Below are 13,396 nucleotides of genomic sequence, written 5' to 3' on the forward strand. Positions count from 1 at the left end.
TCTCCTGGCCTTTTTTATAGGCAGCATTGAAGCACTATGGTATCAGGGAGAAGTATATTTGTGCCATCCAGAGTATGTATATTCAACCATTAGCTCAAGTATCGGTGATGGGGACTCAATCGGCAACAATAAATATACGTAGAGGAACAAACAGGGGTGTCCCTGCTCCCCCTTATTATTCATGATATATATCGACCCTCTAATTAAGAAAATCTTCAACAATGTACTAATTCAACCGGTCCAGGCTAAGGGTGGCAACACGAAAATTCTTGGCTTTGCTGATGATTTAGCAATTTTGACGGATTTCACGGAGATAGCGTTACAAGAAATTCATACTTTAACATCACAGTTTGGTGCGACATCAGGTTACCATCTAAACACAGCCAAAACCCAAATAATCTGTAACGATAAAATTAATTTAGCAGATCCCCGGAGTGTCGGTAAATCCAAATATTTGGGAATAGAGATTAGCTCAAAGCCAGAGGAAATAGTGGAGATCAACTTGAATCCTTTAATACATAAATTAGAAATTGATGCCCGTCGTATGAATAATTTACAGCTGACATTAATGGGCAGGTGTAATGTCATTAAAATGATTTTTCTTCCCAAGATTTTATATTGCCTCAGAGCTATCCCTTTGTTAATAGATCCAATCTGGTTAAAAAAATTAGATCGGATTACTTCATGGTTTTTATGGGCCGGAAAGTGACCAAGAAGGGCTATGAAACTAATGACCCTCCCTAGAGAGAGGGGGTTGGACAGTACCTAACTTTCAATTATATTACCGGTCTATAACATTGATACATATAGTTGACCTTTTGGATATAGGAATCCCGGACCGTTTAGACACTTCAATATATCATTTAATTCGTGGGGCGGAAGCCCAGAGACTGTTGTTTCGACATATTGATTTTGCTTATTTTAAAAGGGTGATGTTTAAGGTCCTGATGGGTGTTTTTAAAGTCTGGACTTCAGTTAGAAACATTTTTGATATTGGAAGACTTCACATATATACTCCTTTTGCTAGGAATTTCCCTCCTCCCCGAAATCTTCCGGGATGCGCATTTTAAAGAGTGGTCAGCTCAAGGGGTTACGATAATAGGGGATATTATTTCTGATTCTGGACTTATGACCTTTGAAGCTATAAAAGCGCAATTTAGGTTAGGGAACAGACAATTTTTCAAATGTTTGCAAATTAGAGACTTTTTTTTGTAAAAGAACTACTACATGGGTAAATATTCCATTACTGGAATCAATTAAATGGGAATCAATGGACCATAGCTTCTATATATAAATTACTGAATGCTAAAAGGAGTGACGATTTAACCAAGCATTTTGACCCATGGCAGGTGGGGTTACATGCTGAGCAAGGTGTCTGTGAAGATTCATTGGTATATAGTCAATCTGCAGTTATTTCTGCAAACCTCCAGGTGCAATGCTTTAGGACCTGGCTCAATTTGTATATAACTCCTTCCCGAATTCATAAATGGGGCGGGACTGTGGGGACTAACTATTCTCGGTGTGGGGAATTTGCGGCTGATAGTATACATATGTTTGCTACTTGGGTCAATTACTGTATAAAATTGAGCAGCGCATGGGTCAAGTTCTGGGGTATACTGTAACATTGACACCTCAGGTTATTATGCTGGGAGTTTCTGATCAAATCATGGCCGAACCAGAGCAGAAGCTGCTCTTTGTTGCAATATCTGTACTGAGGCTATCTTTAGCTACAGTCTGGCTAGATCCGTCCCCCCCGATCCCAAATGTATGGTTTAGTAAATTTTTAAGTGTATATAAATGGGAAATATCTGTATTTAAGAGAAGAGGATATAGGGCTCGGACGGAGGAAGAACAGATCTGGGGTTCCCTTACAAATTGGCTGAATTTAGAGCAATGATGTTCTCAATGATGCTCTCTTAGATTTGACTGCTTGATGTGTTTCTATTCTGTATCTATGTTTCTCATTTTTTCCATGATTGATAGATTTTGTTGATTATTGTCCACTTTACCCTGTGGGGATCCAATAGGGGTGGGTGGGGGTATAAACGCGAAAAAGGGGATTTATGGCAGTACAACAGAATGTTAGATGTGTCTCTTCTTGAATGGTTTTCTGTATATGTCAAATACCCCATTAAAAATTTTTGGAAAAAAAATAAAAAATAAAAAAGGTTGTATTCTCAATGGCAAAATCCGACCTATGGTCACAAAAACGCAATCTCTAGAAGATTGTACAGCTCAGTGAGCTGAACTACAAGCATTCAAAATGGCACTTGAAAATATGGATCGTGAATTCCCCACACTCATAGTGTGCGATTCTTTCTACCGTTTTGAATCCTACAATGAATATTTACAGAATTGGCGTCAAATTGGTTTCAAGATGCAAAAGGTGACACAATTAAGCATAACACGCTTTGGGAACAAGTAGTTCAGTTACAAGAAGGACTACAAAACACTCATGTGATACACACTCTGAGTCATCAACGTGATGGCGTTCATGTTGAAGGGAATTCATTGGCTGATGAAGCAGCGAAGGCAGCTGTGCAAACGGCTTCCGTAGCTGCAATCACTCGTTCAAAACGAAAATAGGCAGTGAAATAATGCTGGCTGTCAATGCTACATGCAAAGGCAGCGGACAGTGTTACCTAATGGGTTTCCACTCAAATACTCATACATAACTGATACAAATAATGTTCTGTTTGCTCGTATCCCTGGAGTGGGGGATAGGGTAATTCCAAACATGGAACGTAGATTAGGACTAATCCTAGCAGCACATGAAGGGCTCGCCTCTGCTCATGCAGGTGTTTCCGCCACAGTATCATTATTAAAACAGAGATACTGGTGGCCAGGTATTAGAAAACAAACCTGAAACTATGTTTTGGAATGTGAAATATGCCAGAAGATGAAAGTCTCTACTGTGAAACATCCTGCGCAGACGCCCCTGTTAATCTCAGATAAACCATTAGCTTGTGTTCACCTGGCCCACTGCAGTCCCTTACAAAGGGATGGTAACTATAAATATATCATGGGCGCAGTGGATTCGTGTTCAAGGTTCCTTTGGATGTGGCCTCAGCGCTCGGCTGACGCTCGAACTGTTTTAAAAGATTTGCGAGTCTTTATCGGCACATACGCAATTGGCACGCTACATTCTGACCAGGGTCCTGCGTTTAGCTCTATAGCTTACAAAGAAGCCATGGCCAGTTTGGGCGTTGCATTGCGGTATTCTAGTTCATTCCATCCTGAGGGAAATTCAGTTGTGGAGAGAAAAAACCGGGAAATAAAGCAATCTATAACAGCTAGGGTATTAGGTTGGGGTGACAGAAGGGTCAAACATCTAAGAAGTGTCCACCGTAGTCTTAACAACTTGCCAAGAAGTTCTCTAGGGGGTATCACTCCATATGAGGTCCTTTTTTGGACAAGAATGTTGGTTCCGGGTCTTGATTGTCAGACATCAGTGGTGGAACAAAAGACATTTGATATCAAAGATTGTTTGGCTGTTTAACAGGACTTAAATGAACTTAGAACGAAACAAAGCAAAGTGTTCCTGAAGCCAACTACCACTGGGGAAAAACAAACGTCCCAGCAGGGCCTGTCTGGATCCCAAAGCTTGGTGATCTAGTCAGAGAAAAGATTGCGGACAAGAAGGAATTTGGGCCTTCTTACAGACAACCGGTGCCTGTCCTAGCAATCCACGGATCAAGAACAGTATTACTGCCGCCCCTTGCTGGTAAAAAGGAGAACAGGTTTGTGTCCATCGACCTGATAAAACCACACTATGTGGCCGATACTAAGCAGTAGGCCAAGAGGACTCTGCCAATGTAGCAGAAACACTCCTCTCGCTACAATCAAGAGGTTCAAACTGATAGACTCATCACCATTGAGGAATCTGCAGTGAGAAAAGAAGGACTAAGCAACAAAGCTTTGGAATTTGTACCTCTTGACACCCAAATCACAGTTCATCAAGATGCACCTGTCTACAATGAAGTAACAAGTGATCAAGTGGTTCCAGGGATTTCAACAAATCTGGATGCAATCCCAACTATTGACAGAACTGCCTCTGGCTATTTCATTAATTTTTATACTTTTTCTGAGGATCTCAGAGAACCTGAAACAACGCCAGTATAAAAGAAGTTTCAAAGAACAAGCAACTAACCTTTTTTGTCACCTGAAAAAGACTTATCTGGATTCACCATGGATTGAGCTTTGGTTTGTGTTGGGAATATTTTTTCTTCTACTTTGGTTAGCTCTGGTAATAACTCTGGGTATGCTGATGAATGGAAGATATGTCAAAATGGACACAGCAAGTAAGAAAGTCAACTTACTCCTAAAGCCACACAAATCATCCCATCGTGAACAAAGAGGCTTGTCATCGGTGAACATCACAGCCGTTCCTATATCTAATGGTATAGCTTGAGACAAAACAGACTATTGCATTTTTGGCCAGTCGGAGCTGTTGAAGATTCCAAACTAATTCAAGATTTCATTAAGTGACTTTGTTTCATCTAGTACCTTTTCTGATGATTGGGACTTTGAGACTGTTAATAATATGATGTCAGACCTAGAAATGTCTGTAGTATTCACAAATCATTTTATAGTTAGAGGGTTAATCAGACTATGAACAAATATATTGTTATAACCATTATGGTCATCATTTCTTGCACAAACCTGCAAATCCTAGAAATGTATTAATGTATAACAATGGGAACATTGTCCTACGCCAGCAAAGGGTAGCTCAAAAACATTTGCTATGAAATTTCCATACTTCTCAGGTTTCAATGCATCCAATGCTGAATCGTTTTACTTTAAAAATGTAAACAAAACAGGAATGAAAAGTATGTTAACAAATAACAAACAGATTCATTCTGCAGCCTTTTATGCCCAACTGTCTAAACTAGGTTTCGACTTTTGGAAAGGCAACATTTATTTATTTATTTTGAAGATTTTATACAGCGCGAACAAGACTCTTACAAGTATCAGAGCGCTTTACAGACAAATGTAAGAAAGAAACCAAAAATGTAATAAAAACAAGAGATTGGTGCAACCATGGTACAAAACTTAAGCGTGTAAAGTCAATTATCTTGAGAGAGCAAATGTCAGCTAGTTGAGGATAAATACATAGATAGGAACAATAAAACAAAAGGTAGCAGAACGGACAGGATCACGTGAATTGAGCAAAGAGGATTGCTTTCACTTCTGTTTTTAAAGCAGCAGGGTACGGTTTGTTCTTGTTTCCGTGGGCAAAGCGTTCCAGATCCTAGGAGCCATACCAGAGAATGAGCAAGAGTAAGTTTTTTTCTTGGCAAATCATTGTGGTTTTAGAAGAAGTGTCTTGGCACTCCTGGAGGATCTGCTGCAAGGAGAGAGCTCCAGTTTCTGAGCTAGATAAAGCAGCGAATTGTGGTGAAGGGTTTTGTGAGTCATACAGGCGATTTTAAGATGAATTCTAGCTTCAAATGGTAGCCAGTTGAGGGCTCTAATGTCAGGTGATATGTGTGAGTTTCTCTTTGAGCCAATGATGAGTCTTGCAGCAGAGTTTATAGTGGCTCTTAATGGGGCTGTCGATGATCTTGGGAGGCCGCATAGGGTTACAGCACTGTATTCCACTCTAGGTATTACTAGGGCTTGAACAGCTTGTTTGAAATCAGAGGCTGGTAGAAAAGGTTTCATCTTTTGCAGGGTCTTCAAGTGGAAGTTGGTTCTTTTAGTGGAGGCGCTGATGTGCTTCTGCATCTTTAGATTACTGTTAAGAATTATCCCAAGTGATTTAGCTGAATCAACGATGAGTGGTTGACCTTTAAGAGCTGTTAGGTGCTTCAGCCAGTCAAGGATAGTGGAAGTTTTGCTAGGGATGTGGGGCGATTAGGAGTTATTCTGTTTTGAGGGAGTTTATTTTCAGATGATTTTCGGCCTGCCAACCTTGGGTTTTTTGGAGGATGGAGATGAGAGATTTGATGTCATCGAGTGAGTGGATCTTGATATAGATTTGGGTGTCATCAGCATATATATGGAAATGGATCTTGGTGAAGCTGAGAAGATCAGTAAGAGGTTCCATATAAAGGTTGAAAAGGGTTGGTGAGAGAGAAGAGCTTTGTGGCACTCCAAGAGTTATAGGCAAAGGATTGGAAAGGGATTGGTTGACTTTGAATCTTTGGGATCTGTTTTGAAGGAAAGAGTCGAACCAATTATGTACAATGTCAGACAAACCCATTCTTTGTTTAAGGAGTTCAAGCAGACGATAGGTCTAGTAGGATAAGTAGAAAAGCTTCATTTTGATCCAGGATTTTTAGAGCGTCGTCAAATATGTGAGTCATGGCCGATTCGGTACTATGACCTGCTCGGAAACCAGATTGAAATTGGTTAAGCAAGTTGAATTTATCAATGTGATTGTTCAGCTGTAAGTTAACAAATTTTCCCAGGATTTTGGCTAGCGTAGGTATGTTGGAAATCAGCCGATAGTTAGTTAGGTCCAATGGATTAGCTGTTATCTTCTTTAGGATCGGCGAAACCCGACCAGTTTTCAGGATGTCTGGAATGATTCCTTGAAGGAGGGACGTATTTACGATTTTGGTCCAGAGAGGTAGTAGCAGGGGAATGAAGTCTTTTAAGTAGTTAGCCAGGAGCTGGTCTGTGAAATGGTTGGAAGGGTTCAGCGACGTTAGTGTCTTTAGTATAGAGTCTTCACTGTACGTGTTGAAGTGGGACCAATTTGCGTTGTTTTTGAGTTTGAATTTAGGGAGGATGTTGGTTTGTGCATCAACCTGGTCGGCATGAGAATTCATTGAAATCTTTCTTCCCCCTGTTACTTGAGAGACACATCACAGTATTTGTGCAGCCAAACCCCCTTTTTTAATTTTATTTTTACAGAGTTTTATATAGCGAAACTTGACCCGAATCGCGTATCAGAGCGCTTTACATAGCACCAGTTGCATTACATGAGAACACATTCATTTTGGTTAGGCACGGGGAGATTAAGTAATTTGCCCAGACGCACAGGCTGTTCAGCGTCATTGCATTGACTCAAACCCAGTTCCCCAGATTCGAGGTCCACCGCCCTAGCCGTTACAGCAATTCCTCTTCCCTTTGTAGATGCTCCACTTGTAAGCCACTCCCATTGGTAAATCTGGCCATCAAAACACTGGCTAAAGTTTGGCTACACCCTTACAAGTAAGAACTGATAATACCATGTGGAGCTGTGTCCCTGGCAAATCGACAACACAATTTGAGTTTTTTCTTTTTGAAACCACATAGTTTGAACCTGCAAATCCTAGCAATGGTTATGGAGCTAGATGACATTTGAGTCAGCTGAGTGGCATTTTCTTTGTGTGGCACTAGTGAGACAAAAACTGTCTGGGGTACAAAAGATTGGCAGGTACAGGGTGTAGAAGCTATGTTTAGAGCCTGTATCATCCCTGAGCAAATTATGTTTTTGAATGACACTGTCCAACAGACGTCTTGCCTTGGGTTAGCCAAGATCAAACACATGAATAATCCGTCCATACATACACCTACACCTAAGAGTGATAACACTTCAGAGGGGGAGGTCGATGTACATACTATTTTGCATCACAATAGAAAAGATCCAGATGGAATAAATGGTTGATCTGGCCCACAGACATAAACAACTGTCAAGATAGATTCCTTTTTTTTCCCGGACAGATGGCCAAATAGATCCGAGGCAAGATGGTGTCTGAGAGATAACGTCAACGCGATGCTCCTCGATTCACCTCCAGGGAAAATGCTTTTTAACCATGAATGTTTAAACCGACTAAAAAGAAGACAGCGCTGCACGGGATGTCGAAAGTAAGAAGCGCAGGATTGTCACAAAAACGTCTTACCTGATCAGACTACAGAAGTACAGCACGGAAAAGCCTGCGTGTAAACCCAGCATTGACAGAGCAGCCTGGAGTCGGCGTTCCCTAATGTCTTTCAGCCTGCACCGCAACACTCCATCGGTGAAGGCTCGACTCGGGAATCAGGTGGTGAGTGTGAAAAACCAGCATCTTGCAGTGGGAACTTTCTCAGGCTGTCAGAGGCTTGGACAGTTTATTATCCTGCTGTCCGCTCACTGCCTTGCCAAAGGGAGTTGCTGGAGGCGTTGGCTGCGCTGGATGCGCAAGGCTGATAATTCTGAAATGTCTGGCAGGGGGCTGAAGGGGACTAGAGCTAGGAATGCACAGAGCGGCTCCCACGTACAAATGAACCGGCAAGCAGGCTCACTAACTACGGAGAACCTACAGAAGAAAATCAAAAATCGTGGGGGCAAAAACAAAATCTCTGGGAAAGGGGAGAGGGAGGAAAATTTAAAGCAAGAGGCAAAGCTAAACCAGGATGGAAAAAGCTTGAAAAAGAAAAATTTAACTAAAATTCAAATGGCTCCTGAGCATTGTCAGTCCCGAATAACCAATAGCTTTGGTCTAACAGGAGGGACAGGTTTAAAGGCTGATACAACTATAAAAGAAACCAAAACAATGGAAACTAAAACCAAGAAAGCAAGTGAGGAGAATGCAGATGTCAACACTGAGAAGTAGCACGTTTCCTCTCCCCCCGAACAGAAGAACACAGCAACTACCAAGCTGCACTCCACCCCCTGGATACCACCTTAACAAACCCAAAAGCTGGACAGGCAAAGCATCAACATGAACGCCCCGAAGTGGTACCCCCTCCCAGCTCATTTAACTGCAGGATTGAAGAAACTATTGGCGTCGAAGAAACAAACAGTGGGTCAATAAATAAGAGGACCAAAACCTGGCTAGAGGGAGCCGCAGGGACAGATAGTCAAAATACCTATGCCACTCCCCACAACAGGAACTGTGATGTGCTCAAGACGCCGGATACTTTTTTTTGGAACAGTATTACTCTTTAGCTGAAGACTCAGAAACATTCGATATAAGTATCTCCGCCTCAGCAACAGCGCCAAGCAATGAAGATGGGTTAAATGCAAATAACAGTTCATATGTAGGGCAGCCCAAGAACAATCACAACAGGAGGAAAGTCAAAACAAAGAAGAAGGGAGGCCGACTTAGGAATTGGGACACAATTGAAAGAGACAAATCTGCTGAGCTAAGATGGGACTACTCTGCCACCCTACTAGCTGGTATCTCTGATACAACCACCATATCAAGTGGTAATCATACAATCATTGATAGCAATGGTAGACACAATGATGGTAAAGCCGAAGCAGAGCTGGAGCCTGCGCTGGCAACAGTACTACAGACTATCAAAAGCTTTCAAGAAGAAGCCAAAGACAACAGTCGCAGGTCACGTCTAGCCGCGAAAAAACCTCAAGGAACTGTGAGGAAGGTTGGCAAAGCCTGTGCAGAGATTGCCGATAGGATGGCTTCTGTAGAAACAAGGACAGAAATTCTTGAAAAAGACATGGCGGTACTAAAAACCCAAGGGGAACAACAGGATGGCATTGTTAAAGATCTTTTATGGAAGATGGAAGAGCAGGAAAATAGACAACGACGCAGCAACCTTCGCTTTTTAGGCATTCCAGAAGGGATGGAAGGGAATAATTCCGGAGGTTACATGGTTTCGCTTCTTAAAGGTGCCTTTCGAGAGTTACTTACATGGGACTGGGATAACGAAATCCAACGGGCACATTGATTTCCGCTAACGCCCTCAAAACGCTCCTCAGATACTTTGGGAACTTCATACTCCGCCAAGCCATGAATGATCTGGCCAGACCAATAAGCAAAAAAACTTTTAACGGCATAACTTTTTTCACAAGACCAGACTTCACTCACGCCACAGTTGAGCGTAGGTGGCGACTCAGGCAGCTCTTCATCCCTTTGCAACAACTAGGGGCTGAAGTATATCTGCAAAATCCGGCGCGCCTAAAAATTGTATATAAAGGGACTACTCGCACCTTTATAGCTGAGATCCAGGCTACAGCATACCTACAGGAAATTACTGGAAAAACCGGTAGCAAGAAATAGTAGTCACTAGATCCGAATTGAATGCTCTAAAAACTTCTGTTATACTTTTTTGCAATCTTTTCTTTTTTCTTTCTTTTTGCTTCTCATCTTTTTTTTCTGATGTCTTCTTTCTGTTGTTGTGTGGTTCCTGGTATCTGCATTAACACAATGAGATTGAGTTTTGTGCAGGGTAACTTAGAGTATACTAAGGTTTATGGTTGATAAGCTTCTCAGAAGTTTTTAATTAAGAGGTCAAAAATGGGAGGATTCCAGGGAAAGCATGATTTTCTCTCTCGGATGCCATTAACCGGGCCTTGCAAGGGTCAGGCAACCCCACTTTTTGGAGTGGAGGGGGGGGCAGGGGTGGAGGGTGGGGGGACGGGGTCGGGGTTTGGTCCAAAGAATGGTAAATGACTAGTAGAAAGAATCCTCTCACTTGGTTGGACACAGGTTGGATCCATTCCACCTTTCTTTTTTTCTTTTTTTTTTATTAGTCTAGATGAGTAAACTACGCATTGCCATGATTAACATTTGAGGTCTGAATGACTGGAAGAAAAAAGATTGAACACAAAAGCTGTCTTAAGGCTACTGAATGCGGATATAATCTGCATGCAGGAAACACACATTGAAGCTGCACAAAGAAACCTACTAGAGACACTTGGGTATGTTTTGGTAGGGGCCACAATGCAGAATTCACGCACACAAGGGGTTGCAATATTGGCCTTAAATAACACGCTACAATTCAGTCGCACTTCAGCAGACCAGCTAGGGAGATCCACTTACAATCTGCTCCATATATGGCAGCAACCTTGATGATCCAACTGTAATTCAGGACGTTAATAAGGAACTAGCCAACTGACCACTACCGATAATAGTTTGTGGGGCCCTAAATATAAATCTACCAGCAGAGTGGAATCTGAAACAGGAAACTGGGGGGACATATAAGGGCCGTAAACCAAAAGTGTATAAGGCACTGAGGGCACTTTGTCAGGAGCATGAACTTATGGATGTGTGGAGCTGGCAAAGCCCTAAGAATCCTGGATACACTTATTTCTCCCATCCTCATAGCAAGCATGTCAGAATAGATTACATTTTAGCCTCCTACTCTATACTCAGAGATTGCAGAATAGAAAAGAAACCTTGAATATTAGCTGACCATAACCCACTAATTTTGGAGATCAAGATGGAAAGGATCTGTGGTGGTACTATACCAACATGGAGCTTTGAAAGTGCTCTTCTTTTTAACGAGAAATATTGCGAGATTATGAAGGGGTGGACACCTCAATTCATTAAAGAGAATATAGACAGCACCAGCATTGATATCGTGTGGGATGCACTCAAGGCAGGGATTCGGGGAGAGACATTATGCTTTTCTGCCAGAATGAATAAAAAAAACAAGCAATAATGAAAGGTAGCTTAACAAAATTAGCAGCTGCAGAAGAAGAGCTGATTGCTGTAGTTCAAAATGGAGGAGAGCATAATGAAGCACTATTGGGGGTTATGGCAGCTAAATCTGCTATAATGGGGATAATAGCTAAAGGGGTGGCTGATAAACTAGTCGTTCAGCGCAAGGAGGCCTATGAATGTAGTGAGCAGGTGGGCCATCATCCTGCTGTTAGATCCAGACAAAAGGCAACCCGGAATTAAATCACAGAGATTGAAGATCCAGTTAAAGGATTGTCTACGGATTCGGATGAGATCCGAAAGGTTTTTTATACCTATTATCAAAATCTTTACCATGAAGAATCGCAAAGAGATGAGAATGAAATAGCGATATATCTTAATCAGATCCCTAAAGTAAGATTTACATGGGAGGAAAAACTACAGTTGGAGGAGATTCCCCAGTGGCTAGAGATACTGCTATGTATTAACAGTCTTCCAACTGGTAAAGCTACGGGCTCTGATAATATATCCCTTGAATTCTATAAAAAATGTTCAACCCAACTTAAAGAATGTATGAAGCAGATGATTTTACATGTTTTTAAGGGTGGCAGGCCCCCAGAGTCATGGACACAAGCCAAAATTGTAATATTTCTTAAAGAAAATAAAGCACCGACTGATCCAGGGTCATATCGTCCTATCACACTAACTAACTCAGACACTAAGATTTATTCTAAAGTGTTGGCTATGCGCCTTGCCCCGATTATTCACACGGTTAGCTCCCCTAGGCAACATGGCTTTATCCCTGGCCGCGGGACGACCGATGTAAATGTAAATGTAAATGTAAATCCGTAGAGCCATTTCTAGTCTTGATGCAAAAAATGTCACAAAAGAACCAATAGCATTGATTTTATTGGACGCAGAGAAGACCTTTGACAGAGTCTCCTGGGCTTTTATCTGGGGGGCTCTGTCAAGGGTCGGGATAGGAGATGGTTTTCTGCAAGCATTCAAAATACTATACGTTTATCCCACTGCTAAAATAATGGTGAACGCAGGCTTAACCCACAGCTTTGATATAACGAGAGGTACTAGACAGGGCTGCCCTAGTTCGCCATTATTATTTGCGATATATATAAATAATGATTCTTTTCTGCAAAAGATAGAACATAACTCTATCATTAAGCCAATTAATACAAACGGCTGGGAAACGAAAGCCTTGGCGCACGCCGATGAGTCGCTATCGTAACCCCTGAACCAACAATAGCAATTGAGGAAATTGAAATAGAGGCGTTAAGGTTTGGGAGACTATCTGGGTATTCTTTAAATCAAAATAAAACTCAAATTATCTGTAACGCACATGCTAATGATGCACGAGTGGTGGAAAAAGCAACTTACTTGGGCATAGAAATTACTGCAAACACCGATTGTATAGTAGAAAATAATACTGAACCATTAATTGTCAAAAGTAGATTAAAAATGGCTAGACTACATAATCTACACTTATCCATAATTGGGAGATGCCACTGCGTCAAAATGTTGTTCTTCCCAAAATTCTTGTACCTACTGCGGGCTATTCCATTAGAATTTGATGGTAAGTGTCTGAAAAAAATTAAAGATCTATTTTCAAGATTTATCTGGGGGTATGCCAGACCTAGAAGAGCCTTTAAATATCTTTCGCTATCAAAATAAAGGCGAGGGTTGGCCCTGCCAAATATCAAATTATATTACTGGCCCAGTACCATATTGTATAATTTAACTCGGATTCAAGAAAAACCAAGCGCAGGTAGGACCGAGGAAATACCATCACCAATTGAGCTTATAATGGATACAGAGGCATGGGGCTGGGTATGGCGGCATATGAACGACAATCACTACAAGAAAGTGTGCTTTAAGGTATTACAAAGCGGGTACAAGGTTATGAAATGTATATTGAAGCTGATCGGGCTTAGGCGCCTGAATTATTATACACCACTATGTAACAACCTTATGCTACCCGAGATTTTTAAGGGCTCAATCACAGAAAGATGGAGTGAGGCAGGCATGAGTAAACTTGGCAATCTTTTTTCCATAAATGGGCTGGTAACGTTTGAAAATTTACGAGA

This window comes from Lissotriton vulgaris, chromosome 1_1 (genome assembly GCF_964263255.1).
Source record: "Lissotriton vulgaris chromosome 1_1, aLisVul1.2, whole genome shotgun sequence".
NCBI lineage: Eukaryota > Metazoa > Chordata > Amphibia > Caudata > Salamandridae > Lissotriton > Lissotriton vulgaris.